Here is a 15,684-nt window from a genome sequence, read left to right as displayed (position 1 = left end):
TATAGACAAATGTATCTGTTGTCTTAAAGCACAAATGTTCAAAATAAATTGCCAATTTTACTAAGGTACAACTTTTCTGCAATTTCTATCAGATTATTTTGTAATTTTCTTTCCCCACACGAGTTTGGAAAAACTTTCTACACAGTACAATTCCAGGAACACAAAAAATCAATATAATTTGTATTCCAGTGGGGTAAAGCTTGTGATCTGTTTAACCTGCAGACATTGAAAATGCAGTTTGTGTTTTCTTGAACATAACTTCCTCCTAACACACTGTGTAAAGGCAAAGGCTAGCCAACAATGTATAGGGTAATACTTTATAAAACAAAGCAAACAGTGAAAGATATAATACATAACAAAACTGACAAGGTATAATCACAGGACGCGTTCAGATTATTAGATGGCTGCAATTATATGTCTAAAAAAATACAAACACTACTGGTACAAGAAGATAAATTTGCAACTTATTTAGAAACACTGGCCAAATTTACACCTGGGCAGTGGGCAGTAACCCATGGCCAGTCACTGGTTGGTTGCTATGGGTTACTGCTCATGATGGGGAGAGGAAGGAAAGGAATGGAAGGAAATGAAAGGAAGGGAAGGAATGAGGGACAATTATGCAGAGGCCAGAATATAGTGGAACTAAAAAAGAACTTGAATACTACCATATTACCCCACAAACCAAACTCTGCAATGACATAAGGTATTTTTAAGCTGTGATTAGAGAGAAGCAGAGAGACTTATATACATTGCGCAAGTAACCTTAAAAAGGAAAACATATATGCATATACTGAAGTAAAGTCATAGACATACATATTGGGAAAGGGGTTATGCAGAAGAGACGTATAGTATAAACTGATTTGTTTATACTCATGGACAAACATTGTACCACAACTGTACCCTGGAATTACAATGGAGGATACCACGGTGTACAGGACACAAATCAGGCTTAAAACCCAATTGAAGAAATAGATGCATCTGGAAACTGTGGCAAATTTTGCACCCCTTGTTAGAGATGAGAAATAAATGGTAATGCCCCTCTGAGGCAAATTTGAGAGGCTTCAAAATGTTTTGTTTTTGTTTCTATGTTTACTTAATGTAAAACCCGAACCCCCCAAAATGGATTTTCTTATCACTGGTTTGCTCTCACCTTTTTCTTAACAATGGCACTTATCTTAGATCCTGTACAAAACCTGTGATCATTCACATGAGTTCCTAAGTGCTAATTAAATGGCGTTTGTGTGAGTGAAAATATACAGATAGAAGGAAAGCAAGAAGGGGGAGTTTAAGGGAGTGGAGAACTTTTTTTCTTTGCAGAAAGATCATAATTAATATTCTCAGAATATAGAGTAGGCATTTGGATAAGTAAAACTGATGTTATCATATATGATTGCCTTTTGAAATTGTTAAGCAAGAGGAAATGAGAAAATAATAAAGTAGTGTTCATTAGATTACAATAAAGCATCAATCTAATTTTGGGAAACACAATTCTGCCGATGCAGTAGGTTGAAAAGACAAAGGCTGTGTATTTTAGCATACAATTTACAATTATATAATCATATAAAACCTTACATGCTGGTGTAACTACACTTAATTCTATCTATCCTCCTAATTGTTCACTAGTGGAAACTACAAAAAACAAATGTTATCTGCATTATTGGGATATTTTGCAGGAGTTTTCATTTTATTCCCATCGGTTATGATTTTTTTTTCTTTTCAGGATAAATGCATTTTGGCAGATGAGGCATTTTCTAAAAAAACATTGGTGGTTATAACAGCTTTGTGGATAATAGTTTTTTAAGGGCAGAAGAAATGTGCCTACTGTTCAAATAATATTCATTAATTATAGGATAGCACAAAATTGCATTCTTTGTGCCATAACATTGTCAACTTTGCCCCCATCTACTTGAGTTTAAAATTGAGTTTGTGCATTGGTTAGTGCATCCAACACAAATGGAATGATTCATATGTTAGGGGTGTGCAAGTTGTTTTCCATGCAATGCCAACATGAAGCTTCTTATATTCCATTACAGGCTTAACGTACACACCACTGTGACAGTGATTTTGTAAATGAGCCTTTAGATGTGTGAAAATCATGTGTTTTTTTGGCTCAGCGCTAGGTTGTCATTAGAGTTTGAGCCTTTAAAATCCAGTGAGTTTAATAAAATTATAGATTAAAAATGTAAACATATACAGTATAAGGCAGGTTTGAAAATAGGAGTGGTTTCAGTTGTCATTTACCTTCCAATGTGAACAGAGGGGAATGTTTAGCCATCCATAAAGCTAAAGTGATTTGTGATAAAGGAGATAGTTCTGTATAAAGCAAAGTTACTGAATAAGGCATTTAGGGTTGAGTGGGTGAATCTAAGTTGGTACAGGCATGCAGTATTCTAATTCCGATTTAAATCTGCCACATGCACAACTCTGCGTATTAGATCTCAACTATGAAAAAAATGAACACTACAGAGCCATCAAACATATATAGTGTATGAATAAATTGTTTCAAGGACAAAAAGAATGATGATGATGATGAATTGATCTCATATAATTCACCATCAATCTTTGGTCACTATGACTTTGGCTTTAAACTGTACCAATCTAATATTACAAAATAATTTTTACTGCTAAATTTCATGGAAAGGCCCTCACAATACAAACTGCTATTTTTAATTATCTAAAATTGACATACAGTTTTATTGCATTATTTAAATGTTATTTGTTATTGTGTAACTAAAGCTGTGATCTTTCACATCCATCCTGGGCTATGCGGTGAGTTTGTTCTGAGATTATTCAAAAGTGGGTAGACTGGCCCATTGGGTTTTGCTTTAATGCTGAACTGAGCATAGGTTTTATGATACCCCACTTTAAACTGGTCTCTTAACCAAGTGAAAGTATGGGATTTTGCATTTCCCAATAGAATGTCAGCAGCAGAATTCTTCCCGGTCTGTTTTTCTAGAACAGGAGGCCTTTTAGCATGTTGGAACTATTATCACCTAGGAACAAAGATGCTTATGTTTTCAGGGAAGAATCCCTCTGGTGTACTTTCCGATCTCTGAGTAGCCATTAAGTATAATGGAATTCTGGGTGTTTTGTATGTAGATATTTTGCCTAAGAAAATCACAGAGATCAAAACACCTAGTGTGCCATTATCTTAAAGCACAAAATTAGTAAAGCAGTCAAAATTAGCATTTGAATGTTTTCAATATCCATTTTGGTCTGCAGTATATCTAGACCCTCTTTTTACCACAAAGACCAAAATATATTTGTCCTTCACACTCTATCTATTAGTCTAGAAATTAGACCATTAACAGTATTGATTATGGAATACTTTAATCCATGCAATGAATACCTATTTATTGCTTTTTTCTGTGCTATTTTGTTATATCTGGAGACATACATTGACTTGTTTAATGTATATACATCTACTATGTCTACTATGTTAAAAAAAGTTACGAGTAAATTAGGCAAGCGAGTTGAAATTCCCAGCCTGTTGGGACTTTTCTCCTAGGATACCAGGGAAAGCAAAGTTCAGCTAAACAGCACAATTAATTCAAGATAATTTTTGAATATAATAAAACAGAAACAATACTTAACTGAATAAACTTTTAAGGCTACATAAGCTTCTTTATTTGTTTAAAGAATTGGACTGCATGAGTTTCATTAAGAAAATACATGTTTTTTATATTTCATTTTTTGAATAAACTGTTCTTGGGATTAAATACTTTGCAATGACTATTTTTTAATGTGCTTTTCAATCACTATTTTTTTCTATTTCATTTGTTCCCCATATTTCTATGAACCAATTTGCTGTGGTCTTCACCACCCATTGTCAGGGCATACCAGCAAATAGGGCAATGGGGAAGAAAAATGCAGTGAAATATAAGAACCTGTGATTAATCCCCACAATCATTATGTGGGATATATTTTCTGTGTACTATAACCTAGCCAAATCTTCATTTAATCTTATTTTTACAATTTCCATAGATTTCAATTAGCTATTCGTTTTTAAAATGTAGAAGGTAATCGTTACATATGAAAAAAAATGCAATTGAGTTTTCATTTATTTATTTATTTAATGCTTTTTGAATTATTAAAACATCTACTATCTCTCTGTCTCTTTATAATATTTAGTTTAACTGTTTTCTGCTTTGGTAAGAGAACAGGGGTTGTTTTGACTCAGGGGTGGTTATAACCACCTGTTAACAATCAGAAATGCTATTTTGCATTTTATGAGTCTGTTCAGGTCTGCCATGGACCGTGAAAAGAATTCAATTGGGTAGGAATTTAATTTCCTTTCATGCTCTTGGTAAACTGCATCATAGTTCCTCAATGGTTTAAGAGGGATCTTTCCTGGTAGATAAAGACATATACATTGACAATTTGTTTTATCTTCAGGTGGGGATCAAGCTGGAACCCTTACTAACATGGGCTGAACTCAGATTCAGTCATATATCCTGAAACTTAAAGCAGTTTACAATACTATTCTATATGTAAAGACTATAATTTATATAAAATTTAAGTTGTAAAGCTTCACCATATTCTGCAACTATCTGAATGAGAATTTAGATAAATCAAAATTGGGACAGTCTCCTATACTATGAAACAAGATGGGTCAGGTAATCATAAATTGTTAATTGCTCCAATTTTTCTAAACAGAGAAGCACAGGTGTTCCCAGGTAGATAAACACAGAGAATGTGTCTATGGATTTAAGATATTGTTAAAAACCAAGCTACTGTATGTAACAAAATAAAGATGGGGTCTAAAAAGTTGAATTCAGATTTCAATATTTGTTTAGAAAAGTGGACATTTCTGTAATTGCTATTTAACTGGAGTTAGAATTGTATTTTACAAGACTATTGAAAAGTCTGCTCATGTTTCATTTAAAATAATGTATCTTTTTTTATTCTGGGTTTGCTGATATTCTCAGGTTCTGTATCTTGCCTCACATTGAACACCACATTTTTAATTGTTAACATGGTAGACCAGTGTGTATTTATCTCATTAGCCACAAGAACTTTGATAGTGACAAATTATCATTATGTGGTAGCAAATCTGTGTGTCCCTGCAAGTGTCCCTGCAATTGGACTGCAGTTCATATGTGGAACAGGACTATGGATGTTAACTTGTGATGTAAAAGACTTTTTCACATAATATTTCAGTGTAGTTACAACATACTGAAGCTTCAAAGTGTAGAGTACCATTGGTTCTGAGTGCAAAAATAGATAAAACAGCTCTGAGACTTTTATTTGTAACATCACTACTTGTTTGATCTAGTGGGAGGCTTTAACAGCACATGGCTTACTGTTCACATCTTTCAGCTCAAATGCCAGTATTGATGCTTGTCTGTTGGTTTGAGCAGTTCTTTGAACATTTTGTGTTATTTCACCTTTACAGAATGTGAATGTTTTAATAGTACAAGTGCCAGAAATTACTACATTCTTACACTGAAAATTAGAGCAATTTCATCATATTTTAATGCATAATTGGCCATAATTGTTTCTGGTGCATCACCAACTTGTTTCTGTACGTATGCTGTACAAACTGCACTTTGTACACTACACTTATTTGTAATCGAACTCTAATATCCCACAGTATAGGTGCAATATGAACAGTATATTTGCAATTACCTAATAACAATCTGGCTTCCAACTACACAAGGTTCATTCATTCTCCAAAATTCTCTTGTATTGAGGCCATCTAATGGTTACTTCTAAAAATGAACAACTATCCTTTGACTACAGAGTTTCTTAAAATTATAAATTTAAATGGGATCTATAAGGCACTCATTAGAGGTCATTCATGTCTGCTACCACAGTGACCTTTGAAGTTGGACAGCAATGTTTGTAAACCTCTACATACATATTCACACTGTATATGTAGGTTGTTATTTTGTTTTACATTGCCAATAGTCTCTGATTTTAGTAGTTTGCAGTCCCAAATTTGTTATTTTGCTTTACCCTTATACTTAATAGTTCTTATAAATGCAGTTTTCTTATTATAAAACTAAGAAGCGGGACCAACCAAGAATCTACAATGTGTACCGATTAATAAAATTAACCTTAAAAACACATATGGAATCAATATGGTCAAATTTTGACAAAAGCTATGGTGTCAAGAACTGGCAATAAGATAGTTGGATTTTGTTGGAAGTTGGCTTAGGCTTTATGTATGTAGCGCTATAGTAAATTGAGTGCACCTTACTCTACTATAAGCTTCACTCCAGAAGCTTATAGTACATATGCTCTGGATGAGACCTTAAAACCTTAGGGAGTGAGCCTTCGCATTGATGTGGAAGCAGGGTGTAGTGCAACTGTAACTGTATTCAGGGTGCAAATAATTGGGTGCCAGTGGTTCATATAACTTAACCATAGAACAGATTTATTGAGCACAATATACAACCCTCAGTGGAGTGTACATAAATCAGAACATTTGCAGGATCATACAGTACATTGAATAGGCAGTACTCACAACACCTTTGGTCAGGATGATTCGCCTCAGAGATAGGAACAATACATGCAGCTTTGAGGAGGTACACCCAGCTTTCAGCCTTTTCCCTGAGTGGAACCTGAGGGGAATACTACCTACCCTAGGTCTGTACACTTAGTCCCTACTTCTGGGCAATTAGTACCCTGGGATCTTAATCCCGCTACAATCCTCGTAGGAGCCTCAAGCTGCTCAACTAAATAATACTGACTGTCTGTCACTCCTAGAGTGACCTATAAAGGTGAGTAGCCTATTCTTACTAGACCTGACCTGTCTAGGTTCCATTCGAGCTCTGCCTCCTGCTCAGGCTAGAGCCAGCACAAGATGGACACTGAAAGCATGGCTTCAGAGCCTTTTATACTCTAGCACAATGCCATCTACTGGTCACTGTGAGAAACAACAAGGGGCATAGCTTAAAGCAGGAATAGGAAACAGTTACCCCTCCCAACTGTATTTTAGGACCCAGTTAGGTGTCTATAAAACTAGGAAAACTGCCTGCTAAATAATACTGGGGATAGCTATTTTACACATCCCTACATGTACATTACTAAAATGTAAATACATTTCTAAAGGTTTTCACTTCTGTTATAGCTGCTACATATTTTACCTGGAAAAAACGCTGGCAAAGTTGCGAAAATACGCTCAGAAGTTACGCTAGAGTTGGCGAATTTGCATATAGTGTGCATTCACACAGTAAAATCAAAAACTTTGTGAATTTGCATGGAAATAATCACTTTTGCTTTAAAAAAAAAAGTAAAGTTTTGTAGAAAGTTTTACAGGATAATAAGATTATATTTCACTAATGAACCTAATGATGTGCCACTAATGAATCTAAAGAAATATTAGCTGCTTTTTAGATGACAAGTAATTTTGAAATTAGTATCCCAGTAAAAAATGGATCTGTTATAACAGTTTAAGCAACTGTTTAGGGGATATAATATTCTTGTGGTACTGTTGTTCCCTAGCCATAACTCCAATGTATTCAAAGCACGATCTGCATTCACTATTCAGTGGAAAGGTTCTTATCCAACTTTATTTCAGCTACAGATGTGACAAGTGTAGGGAATTTACATTTCAGGTGTTAACATTCAACACACCAAGCAGCTGGATCAAATTATTTTAGACATACTACAAACAATACATAATGCATCTGATGTGCTAGCAGGAGAATCAAACATGGCAAAGCGTTCCAGCCATCTTGGCTATTAAATTTCTTGTACAGGTGGTACACATGTTTGTTAGGAGAACTAAAACTTGACAAAGTAGGGTTTGGGGTTGTATACTGGCCCAAGATAACCACCGCCCTTTAGCAGTAAAGATCTTTGCCTCCTAGGATGGCCCTGTAGCTCTCCATCTTCTTTCAACTGATTCACAGCACATGCTCTGTGCTGCTGTCAGTTACCTGAAAACTCGCAATATATTGTTTATAAAGAATATAAATGTACCCAGACAAATCATGATTAGTAATTCCTTTAGACTCACATTACATGGCAGCTCTGAGACCAACACAATTAGCATCAGAATGCAATTTTCTGCTTAATGGTTTATGACGACCCCCAAGCTTAGCTTCTCAAAAGCATCTCAGAACACACTGTACATGCATGGTGTCACTGATACTAACACAATCCAAGATGTGACCTCCTATGACAACTTTGAAGGACTGGATCATTACTGTTATATGGCTGCTGAACATTCAGTTTTGTGCAGTAAGGTCAGTATCTAAAATATAGTATTTCTAGCCTTATTTTCAGGTTTAGTTCTCCTTCTGATGACGTGATGGTCAGTCACAAAACACGTTAAGCTAGTTCCCCTGCCCGCTACCATTGTTGTATTTTAATATGGATTAATAAAGATTCAATTGTTTTTACTCAAGTTTGGTTTCCCCTGCAAATTGTTGATCCGGTGATGCAACCCTCACTATCAAGTTTGTTCTCAAGGATCAAGGTTATCCTTTAACATTGCATGTGACACTATCCTGCAGTAAACTTCGCACAGGGATACATGCACACATTCAAGTTATATCTACCCTCCTTCACCTTCCAGTGGTAGTTGCTTTTTAATGCCATGAGTCTGGATTCAATGTATTCAGAAAATGCACTTAAGAACAAATGACAGAGAAAGGCAACCATTTTGCAAATACCTGAGTAGCCAAAACTATCCTAGACAAAAAAACAACCTACTGTATGGCACCATAAAATAATGCTCATTGCATTGGAACTACAGTATCAAGTAACTCATTTTATACTAATGTGTACGTGTTCCGAATTATTGAAGGAGCTGTGTTTTTTTATTTTCAGGCAGTCAGGGGAGCCATCCCAGAACTTTTCAGTACCTTCAAATGATGGCTCTCGGGAAATGGGATTATACTATCTCTTGAATACTAAAAAAACCCCACATCTACCACTATTTGGGTATTGGGGTATTTCTACAGATACAGTCACATCTTAATTGCTTATATAACAGCTACAAGGCTTTTAATAGATACCATTCTGGTAGCAAAGCTGCAACATGTATCACCAACGTACGCAATTTAATTTGGAGAGCAAGGAAAGAATCTAGGAGAAAGTTAGGGAATATAATTATATGGATTCTTTGTGTTGCAGTTACGGCAAAAAGTGCTTTACAAAAGTTACATAAATATTGTGACAAGTTGATAAAAAAAGCAGTAAGGTTTTGCATGCTGATAGATAACCTTGATTTACGTATGACTCAATGTCGGCCCCCCAACACCCACCAACTCCCCATAAATACTCAAAACAATACTTTTTGGGTGAAAGGGCTGCAGCTTATTTTATTCCATAACTTAATTCAAATTTATGTAAAGTATCCACCAAAACCAAACCATCATTCTTCTTATAACACATAAGTAACAATTCTTACATGTGTAAAAAACATAATAGCCGCTGAAGGCTGCATATACCAAAATGAGTAACATGTTTACATATGTAAAATACAAGCTTGTTATATACAAGGCTGCATATAACATTTAACAATAGTTTGCAATAACTGACAGTATTCCTGTTAACCAACTCGTTCTCCAGCCTAAAGCTAAGCCTTCATCACTTATTTCCATGCCTGCTGTGCTTCCTTTCCCCTAAGCCTAGCCCCAGGCCAATCTCACCTTAGCCCTTTTGGCTATCCAGTAAGGCAGCCTCACTACGCCAAAACTACGACATTCAACTAACCCTCCTATTCGGGTTGCCGGGAAACATTGTTACCCGTGTATTCCTCCCAGGTCAGACTGAATTCCCGCCTCTCTCATCTTTAATTATAGCCTAAGCCCATCCCCTTCAATCCTGCCTGCCTTCTACTACAAACCCAATAATGCCATACTTGCACCCCCACCAAAACAGTCCATTCAGTCATGCCCCTCCCCTGTCCCAGGGTCGATCTATGGGTTTCTATCCTGGTAACTACAGCCTTCACAGACAGATAGATGTAACCTAACCAGGTAACAGCATTTGGTTGGGTATCTTGCTAGATTAGATAATAGAAAGAAATGAAGACATCTCTCATATTATATCTACTGCAAATCTGTTATGCTCAGAGAAAATTTTTACTAGCTAAGCTGTGCATCATATACAGTTTCATGGTAAGAAGGATAGATAAGGACTGCAGTTATTTGTCTATTACCTGTGATTTATAAAGTGCTGACACGTTATTATTTCTATTATCACAGTCTCTTTACTTCTTAATTCCCATTCTCTAGCTAGGATCACACTAGATGACTTGAATTGCCCAATATGACTCTATAGATCCATTAAAAACATTCCAGAGGTGACATGCCGAAGATGTGTCTAACTGCCTATAAGTTGCCACTAACCAGCTTGTGTGTGTTTAGCCTTTCATAAATATCCTTAAAGCCGACAAGCACCCTAACACTTTGAAGTCCTTGTTTAGCACTTAATTGGTACTAGGAAGTTGCTTTATATTACATTAGCTTTATTGCAATGTCTTAGAATGTGTTCTTTCTTAAAGCCACTTCCATCATTGATTCTCCTACTAAGCAGGTGACCCTTTTGACTTCCCAATTAGGAAAAATCTTGTCAAATAAATATATTAGCAGAATGCTGAAAAATTTGGTCACAACCTTGCCATAAAATTATCATGGTTTACAACTCCTAGGAATAATTTTAGACCAAAACCTTGAGGTGTATTGGAAAAACATTTTTACTCAAATTCACATAAAACAAAAGAACTCAATGCTATTAAAATAAACCACATCGTGTATCCAACCAAAAAAACGAATTAAAATGATTCCTAATCATCAATAAATGTATTCATGTTAGAATACTGGAATCTGAATATAAGGAAAATGTGCACACACTATACTTGCTGTATACAACTGCATAGATACAGAGAGATTTTATCATTCAGAGCATAGATTTTATGATTCCCTTATGAAAAAAACGCATGGATTTTTCAAGACATGTTGTGCTTCTCTGACTTGCATTACTTTTTCCTTGCATGCAGTTTTCCCAGTTGTGTCTGCACATAGGCATCAATGAGACAGAGAGGTAAGAATGTACAGTATGTATCTTAAATCCACTGAGAGAGACCTGTGAAGTTCTGCTGTTGCACTATGAATACTTTATATCTTCTCAGACGAGCATATTTCTGTGATACTATTTGCCATATTTTTACTGTAGTAAATATAGTTCATGTGTATGTAAATCCAACCATGTGCATCCCAGGTGTTCAATGTTCTATTATTATTCCATACAAATATAATTGTGAACAATTGCTTCATATTTTTGTACATCTGAGTTCTAAATAAATTCACAAAGGACTATATTGTTGCTTGGTTCATTGTAATTGCATCCTGCAGTCACCCCAGCCATTAAGTGCTTTCATTGTGGATGTGAAGGCTAAATACCCTGGTTCAAATCTCAGGGTCAAATACTTGTCACCTCAGACAAGCTATTTTATATCTTGTTATTCCAGCATACTTAATGCAGCCAAAAAGGTTGCCGTAATCGTTGCAAAGTGCATTCTGTCCTCTGAGACCAAAGTGCTACGTAAATCTTGTTATTCATTCCCTTGGGAATTATGTTTTTACATTTTCCTGAAACCAAGCAGCACCAAGTTTGCAACCTAATTTTTAACATTGATGGAGAAAATAATTATTGTAATATTTTTTTGGAATTAAAAAAAATGAACCGTTTTTAATGCAATACTAACTATTTTTCTCATAGCAGTGATTCAAACTGAACTCTTATGAAATGAACCTGTCTATTGTATTTTTATTATTGCACTTACTAGTCTGCAAAAAAATGTTAAGTGGGAAAATGTGTGAAATATGTAGATATCTTGTAACTCCATGGCACATGGAGTTGATAGCATTGATGCCATGCAAATGGTGTAATTGCTGTATACTTTACTTGCCCAATGCCAGGGATGGCTTCTCTTCTGCTTAATTGCCTATAGTTACAGCAGCATTAAAATGAACCAATGGGCTAAGCAAATCACAAAATTAGCTTTTATAGCATCATATAATAAACATAATAATTTAAAGAAGTTAAACAGGAAATACATTCAATACATACAATCAGCGAAGCACCTGAAGTTATTGACACAGGACATTTAGAAAGTCTTCTTTGATAGAAGACCCTTACCTGTACAATGTTTTTAGATTTGGTACATGTCCATGGAAAAGTATTCTACCTAATGGGGAAATTGTACTGTACTTTAGTGCAAAATGTATTTACATTATTGCATTTTGTATCAAATGAAGGAGTTGCCCTTTTGCTTTGGTAAAATTAGAAATCACTCATCTCTTATACTCCCAATAGACAAATTATGATGAACCAATGCTGCTTTGGCTCTTCTTTGTAATAATTTTACAATAACTACTGCTCAATGTAGACAAGAACAGCACCTTCTTAATGTAATAAAAGGCCTTTATTTAGACATGATACAGACCAACAGTAGCAACGTTTCAAGCCATCTCTGGCTCTTTATCAAGCTGACTACTGCTCAGACATGGGAGTTTATTGTTTTACTCCCTATAATAAGCAATTCAAAAACAATTCATCACGGATGAGTATAGTATTACTTAAACATGTTGTTTGCAACATGCTGTCATAAAAGCCTTCTACTTTTCAAGGTATTACCTCTACTAATGGTTATTGGCTTGGTCAGTCTATTTAATAATTTGTTGCAAACGATAGTATATATGAAACCAAATGAACAAATATACAATAATTTAGCTACCCTGCTGGTTTATTACTATGTACAAAACCAGACAAAATATGGCATGCCCACGGGACAACGTTCAGCTGTCATTTCCTTAGAATTCTGCTCAGCAAATAATTTATCACAGCCAATATGAGCATTTTCTTTTGTAGATATTGCTGTGCTTATAATTTGTATGTACTTTATGCAAACTCTAACATCTTGGGGTGGGGGGTAGAGGGGGGTGGTTGAGGCTGTCAGTAACAGTCTCAAGAAAGCATAAGGCTTAATTCACTTACCATGATATTGCAGAAAGAATTATTCTGAATACACTGAATATATTATATTCTCATTAAAATAATATAATAATATCTGTTTGCTATCTTAAAAAAGCATATGTTTGTTGATGACAATGATCATGGTGTTAAATTACTGTACCTGGCATAACAATGCAACCAAATCACTTAATAAATTAGCCCGTCATTGTATTAGACTCACCACTTCTTACATCAGTGCAATTAGCCTATACAGAAAGCTGAAGGTAATGAACATTTGTAATTGTATCCACATCTTCCAATGTGAGGGATTGTCAGTGCATAGATTTCAGTTATTCTCATACATGGTCTCTTTATGAATTCCCTTCTGAGAATTTGGAGACACTGTTGCCTTTCTGCTAGGCAGTAAATGCCCTTGTTTCTTTCAGTTGTGGTTTCGTTTGTGAATATACCTGTGACAGCTTTGTGCTGCCTCTCAGACATAGCTCAGCATGATGGCTGCAAGGGTCAGAAGAAACCAAGAGCAGCAATAGTCACTGAATATTCCTTTACAGTTGGTTTAGGGACACCAGAGCAAAAGTAATGAATGTAATATATATATCTGTGTTTAAAATTGTAACTTTCAGACAGTCATTTCCAATAACAGTTAGTTAATTATATGCAGTCAATGAATATACCTATAGCATATATATCACTTGAACTGATATTATGAGCCACAGGATATTATTTATTATTTCAAGCTGCTGCCAATTCCTGACCAATAAGATCATTAGCTAAGAAATCTTGCTGCATCTGCAGTCATCATTAGTTTAAAAAAATTCCTATCCTACCGGTCACATAGCAAATAACTTCAATGGGGAAAATATACTGTTATTATGTCATTACCAATGTATCAAACTTTATTATATCGGGAAAACATGCATACATTGATTCTTCTCCCAGTAAGACAGGCAAGCTTGCTCAATGAGTTAGTATTGATCTTTAATGATTTTGCCTCTACAAAACCTGCAGCGTTCATTACATTTATGAGTGTGGTCTTGATATCTAATGTGATTTCCTTTTGAAGATAACGATATACCACCCCTGGGAGCCTGCACGAAAGACACCAGAGTAAATCTGTATACCTTGGATAGAATCATACATAAAGTAATTAGGCTAAAAACACAGATCTTACCTTGTAGATGTAGCAGAGTACAAACATGCCACAGAAAGCATAATCCCTGCCATCCAGGAGCTGAGCAAACTACCATCAGATGTGCTTTAAAGTTCAAATGCCTAACATAATACACAGCACTTTGAATTCCCCTTTTAGCAGGTTTTCCTCACTCTTTCATTGTTTCTGATCCAGTAAGTCCTTTTCAGCATTTGGATGCCTGGAATGCGTTTCTTCCTCTTTTTTTATTTCAAACACCAGTTAACTAGAGCTTCAGTGTGACAGGAATATAGACATTTGTTTTGCCTTAATATTTTTTTCCCAGAACGGTTCCCATCATCTGTTCTTTGCAACTGACCATTTCATTAAGATTGTTTTTTCCCTTTGAAGATGATCCAGTTCCTTTTAATTAGAAGTATACTGCAGGAGTGAAAAGTGAATTGTTAGCCTGATGAATTTTGCCATTCAGATAGTCCCTTTTCTAAGTTTGATGAATCTTTGCTTCTGTCAAGGCTTCTGGACAATTAGTCCTTGGAGTAGCCTCCTGCCCCCATGCTGTGATTTAATGAGAGGACACACTTTCTGCTCTCACAGCAACTTAGTTTGAATGGTGCAATACAGGACTGATAATTTTCCTAACAGCTCCCAAACACCAACAATGCTCTTCCCAGCAGCAAAGCTGCTGCTCTACACAGTAACAAGCAAGATCCTAACATCACCTTCCACACCAACCATTGGTAACACCCACTGTGACATCACCTATCACTCACACAGCTCTCGGTATAAATATATGAAGCAGTGTCTTAGCAAGAGCAGATACTGCTTATTTAATTATTCAGAACAACCGCATGACTATATTACTTTTTCACACATGTCCCAGCTGGATAAAGCAAAGAAAGGGAAAGAACATTGTGCTATTCTGCGAGCTGATCATTCTGAGTTCTCAGTTTAGATTTACACAGAAAAAAGGCATCTTACCTAGAAATATATACATCGGAAAGCTAAGTAAAACCAATGCATAAGAAAGCATTATGCACGGATCACATGATTATTTATGTGATGGCTGCAGCATGCAATTATGTAATGAAATTAAGTAGCTGCCGCTAAGTGCAGACATGATTTTTTTTTATCTCAGTGTGAAAGTATTCCTCAGCATTTTGCACTGCCTTTGCTGGTTTTTTTGAAGTGCAGTACTAAAAATAAAAACAGCATGAAATCAAAGAAGAGAATTTTAACTTTGACTTAGGTATAACTGATATTTTTCAGTTCAATGCAAAGCAAGCAAAAATATTTTTTTTCATGTTGTACCAGTCAGCATTTATTATTGAATACATAGCTGATCCATTCAATTGAACTCTAGTGAGAACCAATGGCTAGCGTTAATACTTTTGATATAAGCTCTAATGAAAAATCACAGGGCAGAAGCACTTAAAAGACAGGATAAGTTCTTATGTGGGGATATTCTGGAGATCTAAGTTTAAATACATTAGTAGTAATAATCTTGTTGTCCCCTACCCCATGGGCTGTAAGATGTGGTTGGTGGGTAAGGGTGCAAATGTATAAAATGTAAATAAAGCAGTGGGGGCCATTTATAAACA

General features: G+C 35.6%; 1 protein-coding gene across 2 annotated transcripts in view; it reads right to left on the bottom strand.

Annotated features, from left to right (window-relative positions):
- The window catches only part of grm3.L (glutamate receptor, metabotropic 3 L homeolog), a 115,254-nt gene extending 100,468 nt beyond the window's left edge, over positions 1-14,786 (bottom strand). For both annotated transcript variants that reach the window (XM_018252705.2, XM_041586557.1), the window contains exon 1: positions 14,108-14,786. The gene's annotated coding sequence lies outside the window, so the exon portion shown is untranslated. The remainder of the gene's footprint in view (positions 1-14,107) is intronic.
- Positions 14,787-15,684: the final 898 nt, after the last annotated feature.

The sequence above is a fragment of the Xenopus laevis genome, chromosome 3L (genome assembly GCF_017654675.1).
Source record: "Xenopus laevis strain J_2021 chromosome 3L, Xenopus_laevis_v10.1, whole genome shotgun sequence".
NCBI classification, from domain to species: domain Eukaryota; kingdom Metazoa; phylum Chordata; class Amphibia; order Anura; family Pipidae; genus Xenopus; species Xenopus laevis.
The sequence above is the reverse complement of the archived record's forward strand: the minus strand, read 5'-3'. Positions and strand labels throughout refer to the sequence as shown.